Source organism: Vicia villosa, unplaced genomic scaffold (assembly GCF_029867415.1).
Source record: "Vicia villosa cultivar HV-30 ecotype Madison, WI unplaced genomic scaffold, Vvil1.0 ctg.002974F_1_1, whole genome shotgun sequence".
NCBI classification, from domain to species: Eukaryota; Viridiplantae; Streptophyta; class Magnoliopsida; order Fabales; family Fabaceae; genus Vicia; species Vicia villosa.
Genome location: NW_026706080.1, coordinates 1 through 23,068, shown reverse-complemented (window position 1 = coordinate 23,068; position 23,068 = coordinate 1).

The following is a 23,068-nucleotide window of genomic DNA, read 5'->3' as shown; positions in this document are numbered from 1 at the left end:
TTTGCAAAACCTTCAAGCCACAATGCTTCTTTCACAGCTTCAGTTAAGGCAATATACTCCGCATCAGTGGTTGATAGAGCAACAACCTTCTGAAGTGTTGCTTTCCAACTAATTGCTGTGCCAAACATAGTGAAAACATATCCAGAAATAGATTTTCTGGAATCAATACAACCTGCATAATCAGAGTCGACATATCCTTCGATTACTGCTTTACTATCTTCACCTAAGGCTCCACCATAAATTAGGACTCTATTCAGAGACCCATTTATGTACCTTAAAATCTACTTCAATGCTTGCCAGTGAGCCTTTCCAGGATTCGCCATGTACCTGCTTACAAGACTTACTGCATATGCTATGTCGGGTCTAGTACAGACCATAGCATACATCAAAGAACCAACTATATTAGCATATGGGATGCTATTCATATAGGCTCTTTCGACATCAGTATTGGGACACTGATCAATACTCAACTTAAATTGAGGGTTTGTTGGAGTCACAACTGGCTTCGAATTCGACATACCAAACTTTTCAAGAATCTTCCGTAGATATGCCTCTTGAGATAGGCATAACTTCGACTTCTTTCTATCTCTTCGAATGTCAATTCCAAGAATCCTGGAAGCAGCTCCCAGATCCTTCATATCGAACTCCTTATTGAGTTCAGCCTTTACCCTCGTCACATCTTCGACATTGTTGCTTGCTATGAGAATATCATCCACATAAAGCAACAAAATAACAAATGAATTACCAGGTCGAAATCTGAAGTAAACACAGTGGTCGAACTGACTTCTAATGAAACTTATGCGTGCCATGAACTTGTCGAATCTCCTATTCCACTGTCGAGGAGATTGTTTCAGCCCATACAAAGATCTCTTTAACTTGCACACATAATCTTCCTTCCCCTTTTCGACATACCCTTCAGGTTGTCTCATCAGGATCGTTTCATCTAGGTCGCCATACAAGAACGCAGTCTTCACATCCATCTGTTCCAGTTCAAGATCGAACTGTGCTACCATGGCAAGTAACATTCGAATGGACCTATGCTTCACAACAGGAGAGAACACATCATTGAAGTCGACACCTTCTTTCTGAGTGAAACCCCTTGCAACTAACCTTGCCTTGTATCTTTTCGACGTCACTCCTTCAATTCCTTCTTTAACTTTGAAAATCCATTTACAGCTGACTAACCTTGCCCCAGCAGGTTTCTTGATCAGTTCCCAAGTATGATTATCATGAAGAGATTTCATCTCATCATCCATGGCCTTCAGCCATTCAGTCTTATTTCGACTCCTCATAACTTCCTTGTAGTCTCTAGGTTCTTCGTCTAGAACCTCACTTGCAGAGATTAAGGCATAAGCTATAAGATCTGCATACCCAAGACTCTGAGGTGCCTTTATGACTCTTCTCGACCTATCTCTTGACAATAGGTAGTCATCGTCAGTTTCCTCAACTTCCTCAGCATCTTCTGCTTCTTCTTCGACTTCATCAGGGATATGCAATTCAGTATCAACATGCTCCACCTCAACAGGAATCTCTACCTGTTCCAGCTCTTCGTCAGATGTTTCTGTACTTCGACCAACATCATCAGTTTTCTTAAAAGCCATTTCAGCTTCATTGAAAACAACATCTCGACTGGTGATACACCTCCTGTGACGTGGATCTAGGCACCATAGCCTATAAGCTTTGACTCCTTCAGGGTATCCCATGAACATGCATTTCAGAGCTCTAGGTTCGACCTTGTCTTGCCTAATGTGAGCATAGGCTATGCAGCCAAATACTCTCAGTTTGTCGAGATCTGGTGGATGTCCTGACCAAACCTCTTCAGGTGTCTTCATATCTAACGCTGTCGAAGGACATCTGTTTATCAGATATGTTGCTGTCGAAACAGCCTCAGCCCAGAACACTTTCTTTAAACCGGCACTAGTCAACATGCATCTGACTCTTTCCAAAATAGTTCGATTAAACCTTTCAGCCAAACCATTTTGCTGTGGAGTACCTGCAGTAGTTTTATGCCTTGCAATACCAGAGGTAGCACAAAAGTTGTCGAATGCCTCATTGCAAAATTCAAGGCCATTGTCGGTTCTCAACCTCTTGACCTTTTTATGTCAGTCTGATTTTCAACCAGAGTCTTCCAACTTTTGAAATTCTCAAAAGTTTCATCCTTAGTCTTCTGGATGAATATCCATAATTTTCTGGAATAATCATCTACTATGGATAGGAAATACCTTGCCCCAAAATGTGATGCACACCTTGCAGGCCCCCAAAGATCAGCATGGATGTAATCAAGGGATCCATGTGTTCTATGTTTGCCTTTGTTGAACTTCACTCTACAAGATTTTCCAAGTACACAGGGTTCACAAAATTTCAGCTTTTCGACTTTGTCTCCACCAAGCAGATTTTGTTTCCCTAATTCGACCAGACCCCTTTCACTGACATGGCCCAATCTCATGTGCCAAATTTCTGTCTTCGACAAAGGTTTTGTGGATGCAACATTTGTCAAACCACTTACAACTTCAGCCTCAAGGGTATACAAGCCTTGTTTCTTCACGCCTCTCAAGACTTCCTTCGAACCCTTCATGACTCTTAGGATACTTTTCTCTCCTTGGAAAACATATCCTTTCTTGTCGAATTCACCAAGAGAAAGCAGATTTCTCTTCAAATCAGGAACACACCTGACTTCAGTCAACAACCTTATTGACTCATCATGGAGCTTGAATCTAACAGATCCAATACCTGCAATCTTGCAAGCCTTATTGTTTCCCAGCAATACTGATCCACCATCTTGATCACATAATTCCTCGAACAAGTCTTTGTTTGGAGTCATGTGCCAAGTGCAACCTGAATCCATAATCCACTCCTTCTTAGAGTCACTGCTTGAAACCACAAGAACATCAGATGATTCGAAATCATCTTGAACAATGGCAGTGTTGCCATTATCCTTCCCTCCATGATATTTCAGGCGTTCAGGGCACACCTTTCTTGTGTGACCCTCCTTCTTACAATGGTAGCATCGAATGCCAGATGCTTCACCACTGTAAGACTTCGACTGGCTTTTGCCTTTCTTCTTGTCGAACTTACCATCCTTTCGTAAGAGTTTTCCTTTAACGGCCAAACCTTCGCCAACAGTCGAAGGTTTATGCTCCTTACGTTCATTCAAGTCCTTAGAGTACAAGGCTGATTGAACTTCTTCAAACGTCAGGGACTCCCTTCCATACAAGAGAGTTTCTTTGAAGTGAGCATGTGATCGAGGCAAAGCGCACAATAGTAACAGCGCTTGATCTTCATCATCAATCTTTACATTGATATTTTCAAGATCAAGAATCAGCTTGTTGAACATATCCAACTGCTCAGCCAACACTTTGTCTTTAACCATCTTGAATGAATACAAAGCCTGCTTCAGGTAGAGTCGATTTACCAGCGATTTGGTCATATACAAACTTTCAAGTTTCACCCATAACCCTGATGCCGTCGTCTCTTTTGATACCTGCCGAAGAACCTTATCACCAAGGCTCAACAAAATTGCGCTGTGTGCTTTCTCGATCATATTTGTCTTCTCCGCCGCCGTTAATGCAGCATTCATTGCTGCCTCTCCCTTCAATGCTTCCAAACAACCCTGCTGAACCAGTAGGGCTTTCATCTTCAAGCGCCACAGACCAAAGTCATTCACTCCGGTGAACTTTTCAATCTCATACTTTGTTGAAGGCATCTTCTCCACGCTCACCGCACCAATTTGTTGTGAATTCAATGCCAAGAACAAAGTATAAACCAAAGAAGTATAAAGGACAAGGAAGAAGAAGAACACACTAATTGGTTATAACTGCTATTCTTTTACTTTCTCTTAAAACAAGATTACAAGTTTACAAGAATAACAAATAACCTCTCTCACCCTAAATTAGGATTTGCAGCTTAGCAATGATGAGAGACTAGTATGCTATTTATAATAAAACCTAACATACTAACTAATGGGCTTTTTCCACAAGGCCCATTACACAAGCCAACTTAATAAACAAGCTAACTTAACAAATTAGGGTTTAAACACTAAAACCTAATTTAACATGCTAACAACCCTAGCATCTTCGACACAAGCATGTGAACAACCTTCGACATCATGCTTAACCCTGTCGAACCAAGAAGCTACCCTTCGGCCATACTAGAGTTCGATCCAATATCTCACAAATCTCCACCTTGGATCTAACTCTACAACATCAAGGGAACAACTAGCTTTCTTCATGCAGCTTTATCAACTGCATACAGTGGAAAAACTTGCAACTCGGCAATATCTTGGTGATCATATCAGCAGCATTGTCTTCAGTCGAAACCTTCAGCACTTGGACTTCTCCACGCTCGATTACTCCTCTGACGAAATGCAGCCTCACATCAATGTGCTTAGTTCTGCTCATGATAGGCTGAATTCTTCGACAGGTGTATTGCACTCTGACTATCACATTTAACAGTGATACTTCGACCTTGAAGTTTCAGCTCCTTTGCAAAACCTTCAAGCCACAATGCTTCTTTCACAGCTTCAGTTAAGTCAATATACTCCGCTTCAGTGGTTGATAGAGCAACAACCTTCTGAAGTGTTGCTTTCCAACTAATTGCTGTGCCAAACATAGTGAAAACATATCCAGAAATAGATTTTCTGGAATCAATACAACCTGCATAATCAGAGTCGACATATCCTTCGATTACTGCTTTACTATCTTCACCTAAGGCTCCACCATAAATTAGGACTCTATTCAGAGACCCATTTATGTACCTTAAAATCCACTTCAATGCTTGCCAGTGAGCCTTTCCAGGATTCGCCATGTACCTGCTTACAAGACTTACTGCATATGCTATGTCGGGTCTAGTACAGACCATAGCATACATCAAAGAACCAACTATATTAGCATATGGGATGCTATTCATATAGGCTCTTTCGACATCAGTATTGGGACACTGATCAATACTCAACTTAAATTGAGGGTTTGTTGGAGTCACAACTGGCTTCGAATTCGACATACCAAACTTTTCAAGAATCTTCCGTAGATATGCCTCTTGAGATAGGCATAACTTCGACTTCTTTCTATCTCTTCGAATGTCAATTCCAAGAATCCTGGAAGCAGCTCCCAGATCCTTCATATCGAACTCCTTATTGAGTTCAGCCTTTACCCTCGTCACATCTTCGACATTGTTGCTTGCTATGAGAATATCATCCACATAAAGCAACAAAATAACAAATGAATTACCAGGTCGAAATCTGAAGTAAACACAGTGGTCGAACTGACTTCTAATGAAACTTATGCGTGCCATGAACTTGTCGAATCTCCTATTCCACTGTCGAGGATTTTGTTTCAGCCCATACAAAGATCTCTTTAACTTGCACACATAATCTTCCTTCCCCTTTTCGACATACCCTTCAGGTTGTCTCATCAGGATCGTTTCATCTAGGTCGCCATACAAGAACACAGTCTTCACATCCATCTGTTCCAGTTCAAGATCGAACTGTGCTACCATGGCAAGTAACATTCGAATGGACCTATGCTTCACAACAGGAGAGAACACATCATTGAAGTCGACACCTTCTTTCTGAGTGAAACCCCTTGCAACTAACCTTGCCTTGTATCTTTTCGACGTCACTCCTTCAATTCCTTCTTTAACTTTGAAAATCCATTTACAGCTGACTAACCTTGCCCCAGCAGGTTTCTTGATCAGTTCCCAAGTATGATTATCATGAAGAGATTTCATCTCATCATCCATGGCCTTCAGCCATTCAGTCTTATTTCGACTCCTCATAACTTCCTTGTAGTCTCTAGGTTCTTCGTCTAGAACCTCACTTGCAGAGATTAAGGCATAAGCTATAAGATCTGCATACCCAAGCCTCTGAGGTGCCTTTATGACTCTTCTCGACCTATCTCTTGACAATAGGTAGTCATCGTCAGTTTCCTCAACTTCCTCAGCATCTTCTGCTTCTTCTTCGACTTCATCAGGGATATGCAATTTAGTATCAACATGCTCCACCTCAACAGGAATCTCTACCTGTTCCAGCTCTTCGTCAGATGTTTCTGTACTTCGACCAACATCATCAGTTTTCTTAAAAGCCATTTCAGCTTCATTGAAAACAACATCTCGACTGGTGATACACCTCCTGTGACGTGGCTCTAGGCACCATAGCCTATAAGCTTTGACTCCTTCAGGGTATCCCATGAACATGCATTTCAGAGCTCTAGGTTCGACCTTGTCTTGCCTAATGTGAGCATAGGCTATGCAGCCAAATACTCTCAGTTTGTCGAGATCTGGTGGATGTCCTGACCAAACCTCTTCAGGTGTCTTCATATCTAACGCTGTCGAAGGACATCTGTTTATCAGATATGTTGCTGTCGAAACAGCCTCAGCCCAGAACACCTTCTTTAAACCGGCACTAGTCAACATGCATCTGACTCTTTCCAAAATAGTTCGATTAAACCTTTCAGCCAAACCATTTTGCTGTGGAGTACCTGCAGTAGTTTTATGCCTTGCAATACCAGAGGTAGCACAAAAGTTGTCGAATGCCTCATTGCAAAATTCAAGGCCATTGTCGGTTCTCAACCTCTTGACCTTTTTATGCCAGTCTGATTTTCAACCAGAGTCTTCCAACTTTTGAAATTCTCAAAAGTTTCATCCTTAGTCTTCTGGATGAATATCCATAATTTTCTGGAATAATCATCTACTATGGATAAGAAATACCTTGCCCCAGAATGTGATGCACACCTTGCAGGCCCCCAAAGATCAGCATGGATGTAATCAAGGGATCCATGTGTTCTATGTTTGCCTTTGTTGAACTTTACTCTACAAGATTTTCCAAGTACACAGGGTTCACAAAATTTCAGCTTTTCGACTTTGTCTCCACCAAGCAGATTTTGTTTCCCTAATTCGACCAGACCCCTTTCACTGACATGGCCCAATCTCATGTGCCAAATTTCTGTCTTCGACAAAGGTTTTGTGGATGCAACATTTGTCAAACCACTTACAACTTCAGCCTCAAGGGTATACAAGCCTTGTTTCTTCACGCCTCTCAAGACTTCCTTCGAACCCTTCATGACTCTTAGGATACTTTTCTCTCATTGGAAAACATATCCTTTCTTGTCGAATTCACCAAGAGAAAGCAGATTTCTCTTCAAATCAGGAACACACCTGACTTCAGTCAACAACCTTATTGACTCATCATGGAGCTTGAATCTAACAGATCCAATACCTGCAATCTTGCAAGCCTTATTGTTTCCCAGCAATACTGATCCACCATCTTGATCACATAATTCCTCGAACAAGTCTTTGTTTGGAGTCATGTGCCAAGTGCAACCTGAATCCATAATCCACTCCTTCTTAGAGTCACTGCTTGAAACCACAAGAACATCAGATGATTCGAAATCATCTTGAACAATGGCAGCGTTGCCATTATCCTTCCCTCCATGATATTTCAGGCGTTCAGGGCACACCTTTCTTGTGTGACCCTCCTTCTTACAATGGTAGCATCGAATGCCAGATGCTTCGCCACTGTAAGACTTCGACTGGCTTTTGCCTTTCTTCTTGTCGAACTTACCATCCTTTCGTAAGAGTTTTCCTTTAACGGCCAAACCTTCGCCAACAGTCGAAGGTTTATGCTCCTTACGTTCATTCAAGTCCTTAGAGTACAAGGGTGATTGAACTTCTTCAAACGTCAGGGACTCCCTTCCATACAAGAGAGTTTCTTTGAAGTGAGCATGTGATCGAGGCAAACCGCACAATAGTAACAACGCTTGATCTTCATCATCAATCTTTACATTGATATTTTCAAGATCAAGAATCAGCTTGTTGAACATATCCAACTGCTCAGCCAACACTTTGTCTTCAACCATCTTGAATGAATACAAAGCCTGCTTCAGGTAGAGTCGATTTACCAGCAATTTGGTCATATACAAACTTTCAAGTTTCACCCATAACCCTGATGCCGTCGTCTCTTTTGATACCTGCCGAAGAACCTTATCACCAAGGCTCAACAAAATTGCGCTGTGTGCTTTCTCGATCATATTTGTCTTCTCCGCCGCCGTTAATGCAGCATTCATGGCTGCCTCTCCCTTCAATGCTTCCAAACAACCCTGCTGAACCAGTAGGGCTTTCATCTTCAAGCGCCACAGACCAAAGTCATTCACTCCGGTGAACTTTTCAATCTCATACTTTGTTGAAGGCATCTTCTCCACGCTCACCGCACCAATTTGTTGTGAATTCAATGCCAAGAACAAAGTATAAACCAAAGAAGTATGGAGGACAAGGAAGAAGAAGAACACACGAATTGGTTATAACTGCTATTCTTTTACTTTCTCTTAAAACAAGATTACAAGTTTACAAGAATAACAAATAACCTCTCTCACCCTAAATTAGGATTTGCAGCTTAGCAATGATGAGAGACTAGTATGCTATTTATAATAAAACCTAACATACTAACTAATGGGCTTTTTCCACAAGGCCCATTACACAAGCCAACTTAATAAACAAGCTAACTTAACAAATTAGGGTTTAAACACTAAAACCTAATTTAACATGCTAACAACCCTAGCATCTTCGACACAAGCATGTGAACAACCTTCGACATCATGCTTAACCCTGTCGAACCAAGAAGCTACCCTTCGGCCATACTAGAGTTCGATCCAATATCTCACAACTCAAATATCCTATTTTTGGTTCAAATTCGTGGCAAGGAAGATTGGAGAAATATAAGCAATATTTGAGCCAAATTTGGAAGGTTTTCAAATCAAATTTCAAGCCAATTTCAATCTCTCGAAATACAAAGATTTGATTAAATTTTATGGACCAAATTCAATCCCTATAAAGGCTTAAACCTATTCTGAAAGAAGGGGGACGGATTTTGACTGAAAAAAACCTAACCAAGCTGCAAAAAACCGTGACTGCAAAGGAAGAGAGGAGACAAAGTTTTGGTGGGATTCAAGCCAATTCAAGCATCTCAATCGAGTTCTTGGTATTTCCTGAACGTGAATCAACTCTCCTCAATAGCAAAAGCATGCTGAGACGAAAGCACACGCCTAGGTTTTGTCTCAAATATTTTGTAATCGAATTCATGTATAAACGCATCATTATCCATGTTTAAAAGCCATAATCATGTTCATAATCTTGTGGGCAAGCTATTTGAATGATTTAATTTGAGTTTTGATGCAGTTCTAACATGATGTCATGGCTAGGGTTTTGAAGCTCTGATTTGGGGATGTTAGGTTAGAAGGGAAATTGACCGAAACTAATGTTTTCGTTGGGTTCAGGGGTTCGATTATGGTTAATTTAGGTCATCGTTTTGGATTCATTGCTTAGTATTTGCAGGTATTGCGGATGAAGGTCTAAGGCCACGCGTGAAAACCATGGCCCAAAGTCTATGTGTTTTCTAAACTCCACGAAGAAGACGATGGAGTTGGCGCGCTTTTAGTTTTTAAAAAATATACGTTTTGTATATAATGATTTGGTTTAGATTCATAAACAACTAACAAGTGATGGTATAGATGGCGAAAGGTATTCATTGGTGGGCGAGGTTGCTTGGGTTTGATACCCATGAGCGACACTATATTTTTTTTGTTCAATATATTTGTTTACTTTCAGATCCGATGCGCTTCCTTCCCTCACGCCCATGGTGTACCTTCAATTCAAACCACCAGATCTCTTGCGAATCCAAATCTGACGCTTCTGAAGGCGCAGGACCATGATGAACCTGCAAGAACCAACCACACATGATGCTAGCAACCAGCCATCATCTTCCATGTTTGTTTTGTTTTTTTATTATTATTTTCTTCTTTCTTTTTCTTTCCTTTTCTTAGGTTAGTTTTTTTTTATTATTAATTTTAGTTAATTAATTTTTAAATAGGATAATTAATAATTGATTAGGATAAACAATTAATTATAATTTTTGTAAAAACAACTTAGGTAGATTAATTTCAATTAATTAAGTTAATTAGGATTTAAAATTAATTAATTAGGATAGTTATTTTAATTTTTAGGAAATTAAGTTAATGGATTTTAAATTAGGTTTTAAACGATTAGGTTAATTAATTTGGTTTATTTTTAGGCTAATGCAGTTAGGCTTAGTAATTAACCTCCACCCCAATACCATAGGCAAACCATAGAGACTATCAATAATGTAAGACTATAGAGACTATCAATAATGGAAGATTTGTCTATTAACTATAGGGTTAGGTTTTCCCTTAGGCTTTTAAACCCTGTTTTTTTTTAGTTTATTTTTCCCTAATTGTATTTTTATTTGCGATTTTCTCTTCTCATCTCATATTCTATTCTATGATTGTCATGTGCTTGTTTTGATTCCCGGCTTTTGGGGTAAAACTTGTTTATTTATTTAAATTCTGCCATTTAAATTCTATAAACAATGTATAGGTTAGCAAAAGGTTTTTTTGTAATAGTAATTAGAATTTGTTTTCCGCCTTTTATTTTCTGCCCGCAGGTGTTTATTGTAATAGCGTAGGAACTTTTAATTCTGCCTTTATTTTTAATTGGGTGGTTAGTAATCCAAGGGAGTGATAACTTATGAATTGAACGTAGAATCATTAAATTTTACAAGATAAATATTTGAATTGAATCACCTGATTGTGACACACACACACACACACACACCTTTATGGTAACCCTTCTTATGTTGCCTGTTGCCTTTCGATTTAAAAATAGTCAAGTCTCTCAAATGAAGCATTTTTAGACTTGGCATGTGAGAGACAAAATTGTATAGAATTCAATTTCCTTCAAAATGAGCTTTGGATGGGAAATTTATGATGTTCCATGTGAAAGTTATGGCTGGTCAAAGTTCAGTTGACTTTTTTCTATGAAACCCCTAATTTAGAAACTTTGGATTTTGTTGATTTCTGAACTTTTCTTGATGAATCATGATCAATACTTGATAAAATGATGAATGATACGTCAAAATTAGGTTGTTGACAAAAAAAAAGGGATTTTGACTGTATTTTGACCACAGTTGACTTTTAGGTCAATCTAGTCGACTGTTGACTATCTGAGCTATTGATTGAGTAATATAGGGAATCAGGGCTTGAAACTTGGAACAGAGGTTCTTTGAATCATATGAGAGGTCATGGGATCCACTTGAGGTATCAGAAGTTGATTTCTCCTTGAGATGATTAAAACCCTAGTTTGAGGGTTGTTGTTTAGGGGAGTGTACATTTAGTCAAATCCTGAGCCTTTGATATTCAAATGAGCTTGAGGATGAAAATTTGGTGGGCAAATTTTGGGGTATGACAGTATGTGTAACACCCAAAAATCTAGATTAATTATTGTGTAAGTATCAGATATGCCTAAGAGGGGGGGGGGGGGGTAAATTAGGTTTTCAAAAATTAATCGGTTTTATGAGAATACTTCTAATAATTTTTGGTTAAGTGTTTGAAGGTTTTTTTGAATGGTTCTTTTCTTTTCTTTGGAAATGGTGATGAAAGCGATAAAATGCGGAAAAGTAAAGAACGCAAGGATATATACTGGTTCCCCTCACAATCCGAGAGTACTTCAGTCCCCTTTCAAACACGAAAGAGATTTCACTATAGTTAGAATGATTGTACAAGCCTATGCCTACTATCTAACCTATAGGGTGATCAAAGGTTATTAACACCTTTAAAATCAATCAACACTAATGTGGATGAAGAACAATCCTCTTCAAACACACCACTTACTTCCAACAATCCTGGATAGTAAGGAAATAATTTTCTTTGAATTTTTACAAGAGACTTAGATGAAGTTTGTATAGCACTATCAATCTTGGATTGATCTTCTTCTTCAAATAAACAATTCTCAAAATGAATATAAGTGTTCACAATGCATGAAACTTTGAATGAATTTCTCAATGAAAATGTGTATCAAAAGTTTCACTTGAAAGTAAGGATTTGATGAACACTTTGAAATATTGAAAGATGAAGATTTTATGAGAGTTATGAATTGTTAATGAAGAAGGTGAATTTTGAATATGAAAGATGTAGAATATATAATCTGTTAAACACCTCTTTGAATGGTTATTTTTCCATGAAGCAATGCAATGATTAAGTGTTATGAAAACAAATTCGTTTGAATGAAAACATGCAATGGAAAAACACACTGGTTCAGTAGGAACCGGTTCCTGCCTGGGACAACCCGGTTCCTGCTGAACGTTACAGCAGAAATATTCAAATTTTGAACTGAGGAACCGGTTCCTGCCTAGGGACAACCCGGTTCCCCATAGTAAAACACAGAATGCTGAAAACTGAGAATGCTGGGAACCGGTTCCCCCATAGGGACAACCCGGTTCCTAAAACCTTTATTTTGAATTTTACATATGAAAAATGTTTTAAATGAACTTTTTGAAATATGAAACTTGTAGATGATTATGATATGCATGAGAATATATTTTGTGAACAATTATATGTCAAAGTGAGTGTTGTTTATACCTTTGACATTTTAGCTTGATTCTTGAATCTTCGCAATTTCTTCAAGACTTTGAAATGATGTATTTTTTCTTGATACTTGAAATTATTTTTGCACATCCTTTATAAAAGTTTGATGTCCATATTGTCTTCATCAAAACCAATAATGCTTGAGAAGCTTGCAATTACATATTGAACTAGTTATTTATTTGATTTAGTGTGAATATATGAGTTAATGCGAGTACTATGATTTAATTGTGATTTTATGTAATCCTAAACATCATGAAACATAAATGGAACAATGTCTAGAACACACATAAAATAAAAACCAATAATAAAATGAAGCATAGTAATAAAGAGCACATAATTCAATCACTTTCATTCATTTGCTCTTTGTAATACGGTGAACTGACTTTATCGAAATGTGCGGATAGCAAGAGTCGCCACCGACTTTTATTTTATCCAATTTTAGGAAAGGCTAAAAGAACAGGAAAATACCTTTTAAAAGATTTTGAGTTCGGGGGGTAAGTTATGCAAAGGGAAGGTGTAAGGCACCCTTTGCATCCATGGTTATCCATGGGCTCTTAATTGCTTAGATCACTTTGAAAATGTTTGATTTGTTTAAAAAGCAATGTATGAATAGAAATTCGGAAAAGAACTTTAGCTTGTAAATAAGCGTAGTCTTTGTTCGAAATTGTTTTGAAAGTATTTGAAAAAGAGTTTGAATTTTGAATTTGAATTTGAATTTTGAATTGAGCAAACAATTAATAGCAACTTACCCTAAGTTTAAAAATTTGTTCTTTTAGCTTTTCAGGCGAAAGGATCTGTCCATACCATAAAGGGTAGGAAGTCTTTCAATTGGATGTGTAAGGGTCATCGGGTAATCGTTCGCCATAAGACTGTCCCATGCCATAAAGAGGGCGGGTAGTCTAAGGGAAGGATATAATAGTCATTAATCTTTTTAGGCATCATGCGAGGATACCTTAGCAATTGGGACAATCATCATGTTTTTACCGAGGCAACTTCGAAGGACAAGATTGATGATAAGGAACTTAGGGCAACAGTTGTTTTGCTTTAGGTATCCTCGGAATTGAGGGACTTGACTATTTAGTACACTTAGAGGCAACATGCAACATTTAAGGCAACAGTATAAGGCAACAAGAGGGGCACCCTAAAGGTTTTGTGTGCATCAATCACGTGAGTTCAATTCAGTTATTTATCTTGTAATTAGTGAGCTATGTTAATTTAAGGCTTGCACTCCCTAAGATTACTAACCACAGCAGAAAGGTAAAACAGTTTAATAGTCATACACTATTACAATAAACACCTGCGGGCGGAAATTAAAAGACAGAATTTAAAAGGCCCTAATTACTATTACATTAAAATTGAATAAGCGACCTATACACCTTCTAGAATTTAAATAACAAAATTAAATAAATAAAAAATGAAGGCAAAATTGAATAGAGGCAAAATTTAGATGGCGGAAATTAAATATTTAAATAAATGCCGTAATAAATAAATAAAGGCAAAAGTAAAATAAAAGGCACGCGACAATCATAGAGTATGAGGTGAGAAGAGAATCACGGTGAAGAAATTCAATGTTTGATTACAAAACCTAAATCCTAAAGGTAAAAACCTAAAAGGGTTAAAACCCTAAGGCTATAGTTTAGACAACTCTTGAAACAAATCTACTTAAAGGTTTCCCTTAGTTATTTGTGGTTTATTGATTAAGGCTAAACCTGATTCAAACCCTAAAATTAATTTAAAATTATTAAACCTAAAATTACTCTAATTAATCCTAAATTATTAACCTAAAATAATTACTACATCTAATTAATTGATTATTATAAATTAAATCACTATTTAACTTAACTAATTATTTTAATAAAACTAATTAAAAAAATCTAAGTAAACAAGAAAAGTTTGGTTTTAAAAAAAACAAGTTATATAAGTGAATAAATAATTTGGAAAAACCTGGGCGTTGGGAGACCGGTGCTGCTGCGTATAGAGGAGGTCCTACGGTGGAATTGCAGATTCTGGACTGTTGGATTTATCCACGCATGCATAAGCTATGAATGTCTGCAAAACAGTCCAATGCTCACAATGGTAGTATCTCGCAAAAAAACAAGAAAATGTTAGTTACGGATATATGTACAATGACACAAGATATAAAAATACTAACACTTATTAATTACAATTAACCAAAAAAATATAAAACTAAACATACTAAATTTCAAAGAAAATAATTAATTAAAATGTTTTTGGTATCTTGATATGAAAAAAAATCTAATTACTAACATGTATTTTATTTGTTAAATGACCTAACTTATTTTAAATCTAATAAACTAATTTAACTAAAAAATTAACTAACAAAACAAAATAACATTAAAGAAGAACAAAATTAAAAGAACATAGCAGCACATGGACGCTGCCTTCATACCATCAATTGTTTTGACTTTTCAAAATAATACCAATCACCCAATCGCAGCATGACATGTGGCATTAAAATAAAAAAATAATAAAAAAAACAACAAACTAAACAACACCACATACACACATACGTAGAGAGAGAAAGAGACACTCTCTTTTTTCTTTTAGATCCAAACACCACATAGATGTATAGCAGCACCACAGCAATCAAGATGAAAGAAGCATACCGGATCCGAAAACGGCAATGATTCGCGGTGGTTGTAACAAGTGGTTGATGGTGGCAGCCACGCGTGGTGAGGTCGACGGCGTCCGTCGATTTGGTTTCGACGCTGGGGTGTGATCGGAGATCCGATTGGGCGCAACTGCGAATAGGAGAGCGGTCCGATGCGTTGCGGTTGTGGCTTCTTCTTCTTCTTCTATCTTTTCCAATCTAACCTGCAAAGTTGCTTTGCCATGATCTCATTCCTTTTGTTAGAAACATCCTGCATAAGTGATTAGTTGGAAATAGAAAATATAAGGAGAATACATTAGCAAAGAATATGTAACCAATAAGATGGTTTTTTATAAGTGATAACCGAAATTCATTGCTACACAGGTTATGTTATGATAATGAGAATTTACATGATGATACAAAGGTTATGGTTAAGGTTTAATGAAGGATGGTGATGAGAATTGGTTTACTGATGTCGAAAAAATGGAAGGAAAAATAGGTAGGATTGTTTGTTCATGATAAAAAAGAAAATATGGGTTAGTCTATGTACAGGACTTGTGGGGGAGATCTGTAGAAACAAAAGCTTTTTTTCTTTGTTACTGTACGGCAGAACTTTGTGTATGGAAAAGAATAGTTAAAAAAAATAGGATTTTCGATCCTTTTCTTAGGGTTATAGTTGTTGATATATTTATAGAGAAAAGTTAGGTTAGAAAATGGGCTTAGACCTTGACTTATTTTTTGGATTTTGAATATAAATGGATAAAAGTAAAAAAAGATTTTTTTATTTTTATTTTTAAAAGATTTAATTTAAACCCTAAAACTCAATTTAATAAATATAACATTTTTCATGATTTTTAAATATAAAATTAAAAAAGAACGAAAATAACTATTTTTAATTTAAAAAACAAGAATTAATTAAAAAGCTATAAAACAAATTTTTTGTGATTTTAAGAAAAAAAGTTTAAAACGGAAATAAAGTTAGTAACAGATAAAAAATGTCAGTGGTGGGATTCGAACCCGTAACTGTGTACCTGCAAACCTTCCTCCTTACCAATTGTGTCGTGTCGTTTAATTGAAATAAAACGACATTTATAATTTTATGAGGGCAAATTTTGGGGTATGACACTCTTCATCATCATCCTCTTGTTCATCTTCCTCTTTGCTTCCTTCTTCTCCTTCATAATGGGCCAAGATGCGCCGTTGAGTACGTTGAATTTCACGCATTTGTCTCCTCATTAGATTATGCTCATAATTGTTCTCCCGCTTGTTGTTATCAATTGATGTTTGAATGGAGCAAAGCTTGGCAAACATCATCTCCATTGTGTATCCACCTTCGGGAGGTTGAGGAACTTGTGGCACGGTTGGCTCAAAATCAACTTTGTAAAAGAATCTACCTTCACGATCCGTAACAATTCTTGTATTTTTAAGAGCGGTAGCGGTGGTGATAGCACACTCTTGTTCATCCATATTTTTCTTTGGTTCCCTTTGGAGGAGAACACCGGCATTCCGAACAATATGAGAAATGGCCCTTGCATAAGGTAAGCCTCTTGTAAGGGAAGCCATAAGTTGCATGTGGCGCATAATGGAAAGAGCCCAATTGACTTCAAGGCCACGTCTTAGAGCAAGCAAGACCATCAATTCAAACTCATTGACCCTGGAATGGTTAGAATTCTTTGGAAATAAAACATAAGCAATGATAAGATGGAGCATCCTATCACTCACCGATAAACTTGAACCGAACATGTTAAACTTGGTGGCAAGTTGTTGGCGAACCGTGTCGCGTTGAGTTGGTCGGCACATATCCACAAAGACATCAATCTTACTATACGGTTGCCAATCCGCCGGAATGTTACCTTGAAGGAGTACTAAACCCTGAGATGGAATTCCTAACACTCTTCCAAATTCCTCAAGATCTAAACATATTTCTTTATTTGAAACTTCAGACAACAACGTGAAATCATCAAACTCATCGGTCACTATCCTAAGATTATGATAAAATTCTCTAACCAAATCCGGGTAATAATCACCATGGTCAATCACAAAATTAGCGACCCCTGCATTAGCTAGTCTAGCCGGAAAATTGAAGCTGTGATTAGGGAAGTCAGGGAGATTACCGTATTTTGCCGCAAGGAGTTTTCGACTCCGAATGTTGAATGTGAGTCTCCGACTCTTGACAAATGGTTGGATCTCTTGAGGTTCTTCACTAGTCTCACCAACCTTGTTCTTCCCCTTAGCATTTCTTGAAGCTCTTGGTGGCATGATTGAGAGTTAGGGTTTAGGTTGGGATTTTCGGATTTGGTGAGTGGGAGAAGGATTTGAGTGAGATATGTGAAAGAATGGAGAATTATATAGAGTTTTGAGGTAGTGGGTGTTTTAATTTTGAGAGTTATGATAATGGAGTTTTAATTTGGTTGACAATGGAGGTGGAAGGTTTGGAGAAGATGAAGATGAATGTTGAATGAGAGTGTTATACCCCAAAATTTGCCCACATATTTTTCAAGAAAAATCCAATCTAAAAATTAAGGGTCTCATATAATCATGGATTTTTTATTTCAACAAATATCCTGACATATGAAATACTTACAGTAATTTGGCTTGCAGTTGAATTTATTCTTACGCAAACACCAAATACTGTTTATTACTTCACACATGCTATTTATTTATTTACAGATAAATGGTACTGACACAATTGGTACAGAGTTAAATCTTTTTGCAGGCGCAGAATCAGGAAACTCAGACTGTACTGGTAACAAGTAGATTATTATTATCTTTTGTTTCCCACTAATTTTTGTACTATATTCCATTATTTGCAAAAATCTTTTCAAATCTCTTTTTCAAAAATCAAATCTCTTTTTTTTCAACACTATCATACTCTTTCTTTCAAATCTTACTTCCACTCAAATTTTCCTTTTGTACGGAATCACATCATTCCCCAACGTCTCTTTCCTTCTTTCCATTCTATAAATACCTCTCATTTTCTTCCATAAAATCTCACATCAAATTCCAACTCATCTTTCAAATTCCTACCTCATATCTATTTTCTCTTCTTCCCTAACAAGAATGGCAAAGTGGATAGAGACACTGTTTCTTACAGTCATCACCATTGCTACGGTGATCATGACTTTCTTCTGCCTGCATAGTCCTGAAGAGTGTGGACCTGCAATGGTTGCACTCCCAATCATCTACATGTTATTGTTCATAGCATGGGTCATTAATCGTCATTCTTAAAATTTGCCGTATTTCTTATTTCTTAAATGTACCGTTTATTCGTCGTACTGTTCAATATAGTATGTGATATTTGTACTGTCAGTATTAAATGTTGTACTATTTGTCATAATATTGCTTAATTACTAAGATGATATTTTGTGTGTTTTCTGCCAGTCAAATATTCCTATTTCTGTGCATTAAATGATTTTCAGGGTTATTATCGGTAATTTTGCCCGCATACCGTAAATATTAGTTATTTATTATGTCTGTGTTTTTCTAACAAGTCATGTAAATAAACTTTCATTTTTCACATAAAACAAAAACAAAAAAACAACAAAAAAGAAAATTAACTTTGACTGTTGATTTTTCACTCTAACTGCTACATCAATACCTGAACAGTCAGTCGACAGCCAAACTGCTGGCAGTACAATTCTCAGTGTTTTGTACCATCAATCAAATCAATCTTTCACAATTCAAAATTCCAAGATTTTTGTTCTAGAAGTCTTCTGAATATCAAGCGATTAGCAGAGACTCAACACTGCACAAAAATCAGGTACGCTTAACTATCTCCTACACAAACAGTCCCTAATCAGGGTTTTTCTTGTTTTTACAGGAGCAACAAGTTTTTGAGAGCTCAAATGGATTTCATACACATCCATATATCTCAAAGTACCATCATACAAATTTTCAAACTTCAATTCACTCAGACGCACCGTCAGCAGCTCAAACAGTCAACAGACGACCCGTTTGACCAAAAAAGTCAACAGACAGTCAAAAATGAAATTTTTTGTCAAAGTCCATATTTTGTCAAAGGATTCATCATTTGATCATTGGATGATCATAATTCATCAAGGAAAGATCAAAAACCAACAAAACCCTAAGATTCAAAATTAGGGTTTTTGCCTGAAAAGTCAACTCAACTTTGACTGATCATAACTCTCTCATCCTTCATCCAAAAAATTCAAACCAAAGCTTGTTTTGAAGGAAATTCAATTATCTTTCAAATGCCATTGATCCCATGGTCATTGGATTCACCATTTGAAAAATATGATCAAAGACATTACAGGTCATTTTCAAAGTCAACAAAAAGACACTTTTTTCAAAAGGACACACAAGGAGCTTCAAAAATCATTTTGACATGAGACCAAAGGCATTGGTTAGAGGACTCTTTGAGGTTTCCAAAAAGTGCAAGATCTCCTTCATATGACAAAAATTGAAGGATTTACACCTTGTTGAAGTTGGCTAAATTTTGGGAAAATACATGAAATCAACATTGTTCAAAATGGCATTTTTTCCAAATGGGGCCAAGTTTTCAGCATTCAAACATCATTTCCATGATGTTACGGGCCTCCCACGACCAAGACAAAGCCCACATCATTTTTCTCCATTTTTTGATTTAATTTTATCATTTAAGATTAAATTAAAAAGGAAAAAAAGGAAGGATAAATCATAGCTTATTTTCTAAGCTAAAAGCTCACACATGTGGCTTAATTATGCAGCAAGAAAGCTGCAAGGAAAGGCTAAGGAAAGAGCAAGCCAAGGTTGCTTGAGTTCCAAGCTTGAAAGTCAAAATTCAACAAAGGCAATCATTGCTTTTAGCTTCAAATTTAAGCACTCCAAGGCCTATAAATGAAGCTGCATATTTCACAAACAAAGGGAGCCAACACACCCACGAAAATATAGCAAGCATAGCATAGAAACACACCATAATTCTCTCAAAATTCCATAACTTTGTAATTTTCAATTTCATATTTCCAATCAATATCAATACAAAACAATCATTCCAATCATCTTCTAAGATCATATAAAGTAAGAACAAACTCTTTGTGTGGTCCCATGAGAGTCGTATCATGTGCATAAGTGTTCTTCATATTCATACATGATCAATTTTCGTTTTCCTATATTTAATTAACCTCAATATAAACTAACCATTCTAATGAGTTCATGAGGTCCTATAGGGCAGGTCTGGGCTTTAACATGTGAGTTTCCACGTGAGGATAGCTCTATGCCATTAACAAGTGTTCTTGCATGCTTAAGCTTTAACCTCTTCGAATCCATAGTTACAACGCTCAAATGGCAAAACTAACACCACCATCGTGTTCAGGAGGTGATTTTAAGTAGATCTGGGTCACTTGTTTTTATCCCTAATACTTATTTTTGCAGGTTAATGAAGCCATCAAAAATGGCGTTTCTGACGTACAAATAGGGGAGGTTAAAAACCCCCGCTATCTGTTAAAAAAAATAAAAGAGATGGAGGTTGAAGACGACCACGCGTCCAAGCGTGGTTCGTCAGTCAACTTGTCTTCATCCACGCAGGCAAAAGTGGGGCCAGTCTGACTTACTAAAAATCTTGATAATCCCACGTGACTGGTCAACAAAAGTGTACCATGTTCTCTTCAATCTGAGCCACATGATCCATCTCAAAGCCAATCAAACGCATCATACAAGCAGTCCATCTCATGCACTCTCCAGCCTACCACACTTGATAAGTATCCCTTTTATTTTCTATTTTATTTTAATTTCTTTGTTAAATTAATTAAAAATAGTTTTAAAAATCCAAAAAATACACAAAAAATATTTTTAGACTTCTAAAATAATATATTATTTTCTGAAATAAAAATATTTTATTTTTCTTCAAAATTTCAATATTTTGCATAATTAATTAGTATATATTTATATATTTGCTCTTTAATTATTCTAACCAATCAAAAAATCATAAAAAAAATTGTTCTTTGTGTTAAATATTGTTTATATATTATAAACTAATTTTGTACATATTTTGAATAATTTTCTTTTTAAGTTTTAATTATTTGTATAATTATTTGCATAATTATGTTTTAATTAACTTAAATCAATTTCAAATCAATTTCCAAAAATTCCAAAAAAATTAGTTTTGTTTTAAAATTAATTAACAAATATTTTGTACATATTTTAAACTTAATTTCTAGGTTTAAATCTATTTTCATCTTTTTTCTTCATTTTAATTTAATTAATCATGCATTAATTATAATTAAAACCAATCATAAAAATTCCAAAAACATGCCTTTTATGTTTCTTGCAATTTAAAATTCCTAGATAAATGTATAGGATGTCAAATTCATGTAAATAGGCTAGTTTACATTTCCCGCACAATCGATGTAATAGCGTAGATTTACTTTCCGCACTTTACATTTCCGCACTTTAATTTCCAGCAAATATAAACTGCGTGTATGTCAAAGATAAAATTGAACCGTTAGATCACTAACTTCAAAGATAAATATCTGAATCCAATCACAATCACACTTGCACCTCTTGAGGTAATCCCTTCTCATTCCTTTCAAAATCAAAGTCAAAATTCTACTGTTTCGAGTACAAAATCGAACCTTGCTTTTATATCCGGTGAAAGGATAGATTTTTAAAGGAAATAGGATAAAGACCTTACAACTCAGGGTAGACCTCCTAGTTTGCTTGCTCAAATCAAAACAAACAAAATTCTCATACACTGTTGATTTTTCAAAACTTTCAAAAAAGACAATACTTTGTATACATCCAAACACGGGTTATTACAAAGTTAACGTTCTTTTCAAAACATCTTTCGAAAGATAAACAAGCATTTTGTATACATCCACACACGGATCATTACAAAATTCAATTTACAAAGGTATTTGAAACCACATATGAGCAATTTCAGAGCAATTGAAAAGTGATCGAAAAACAAGTGAGCTAAGCAAACTTAAGAGCCCATGGATAACCATGGATACAAAGGGTGCTAACACCTTCCCTTTGTATAACCTACCCCCTTACCCAGAATTTCTTAAAGGTCTTTTTTCTGTTTCTTTTATAAACCTTTCCTTAATTGGATAAAATAAAAGGTCGGTGGCGACTCTGTGATATTTTCAAAATGCGAAAGCATTAAGCGACAAAAAAGAGTCAGTTCACGTATCTCTACAGATCAGAGGTATGGCCCGGTATTAAAAAAAAATCGGAGGTCCACAGAACTGGCGACTCTGCTGGGGAGATACTTTCAAAAACAAAATGTTTTCAAAAGGGGTTACCTTAAGAGAATAGATCACTTCGATGTTTTCAATTGATTGACTTGATTGCTCTATTTTTCAAAGGCTTGCTTGGGTATTTTGCTTGTGTGAAAGATTCTAACCCGAATCTCGAGATACCTTAAGTATATGACAACAGACCAAGGAAACTGTACGGCATGTACCGATACGGTTGATCTGGTAGTCATCATTAGTGCGATACTTTGGTTTATACTGATATCCCTTGAAAACGATCAAGGAGTATATTAGGCTTCCGAAATGTCATTAAACACTAATTTGTCTTAGAACCTTTTTAGTTGAACTTGACTTGTGGCCTTTTAAGTGGCTAGCTTTGAAATTGATCGAAGTTAGTTATCCTCGAGGAATATTTTGATCGGCCGCTCGAGCGCCGTATTGAGATGTTACTTCCAAGGATCATAGAACCCGAATCCAATTCTAGGACAGGTTTTAACCAACTCAACTTCAGTGGGGAGGGTATCACCTATCAGCTCCATGCAAGCCTTTAAACCTAAGGCTATTGTTTGATTTGTTTTTGTGTGCCACATGTTTGCATCATAAGCATATCATTTTTTGCACCAAACACTTCAAGGATCAAAGAGTTTACCTTTGTTTTTGCAGGTAATGGCTCCCGCCACCAAAGATTACATCCGAATCAACATCTCAACGGTACCATCTGAACTAAAAGACTTAGTGTCAGAATTCCCCAGGAATGTTCAATTCACTGAAAGGCATGGTCACCTACTCCATTTGGTTACCTCAAAATTTGAAGAAGACATGATACGGGTCCTGTTCCA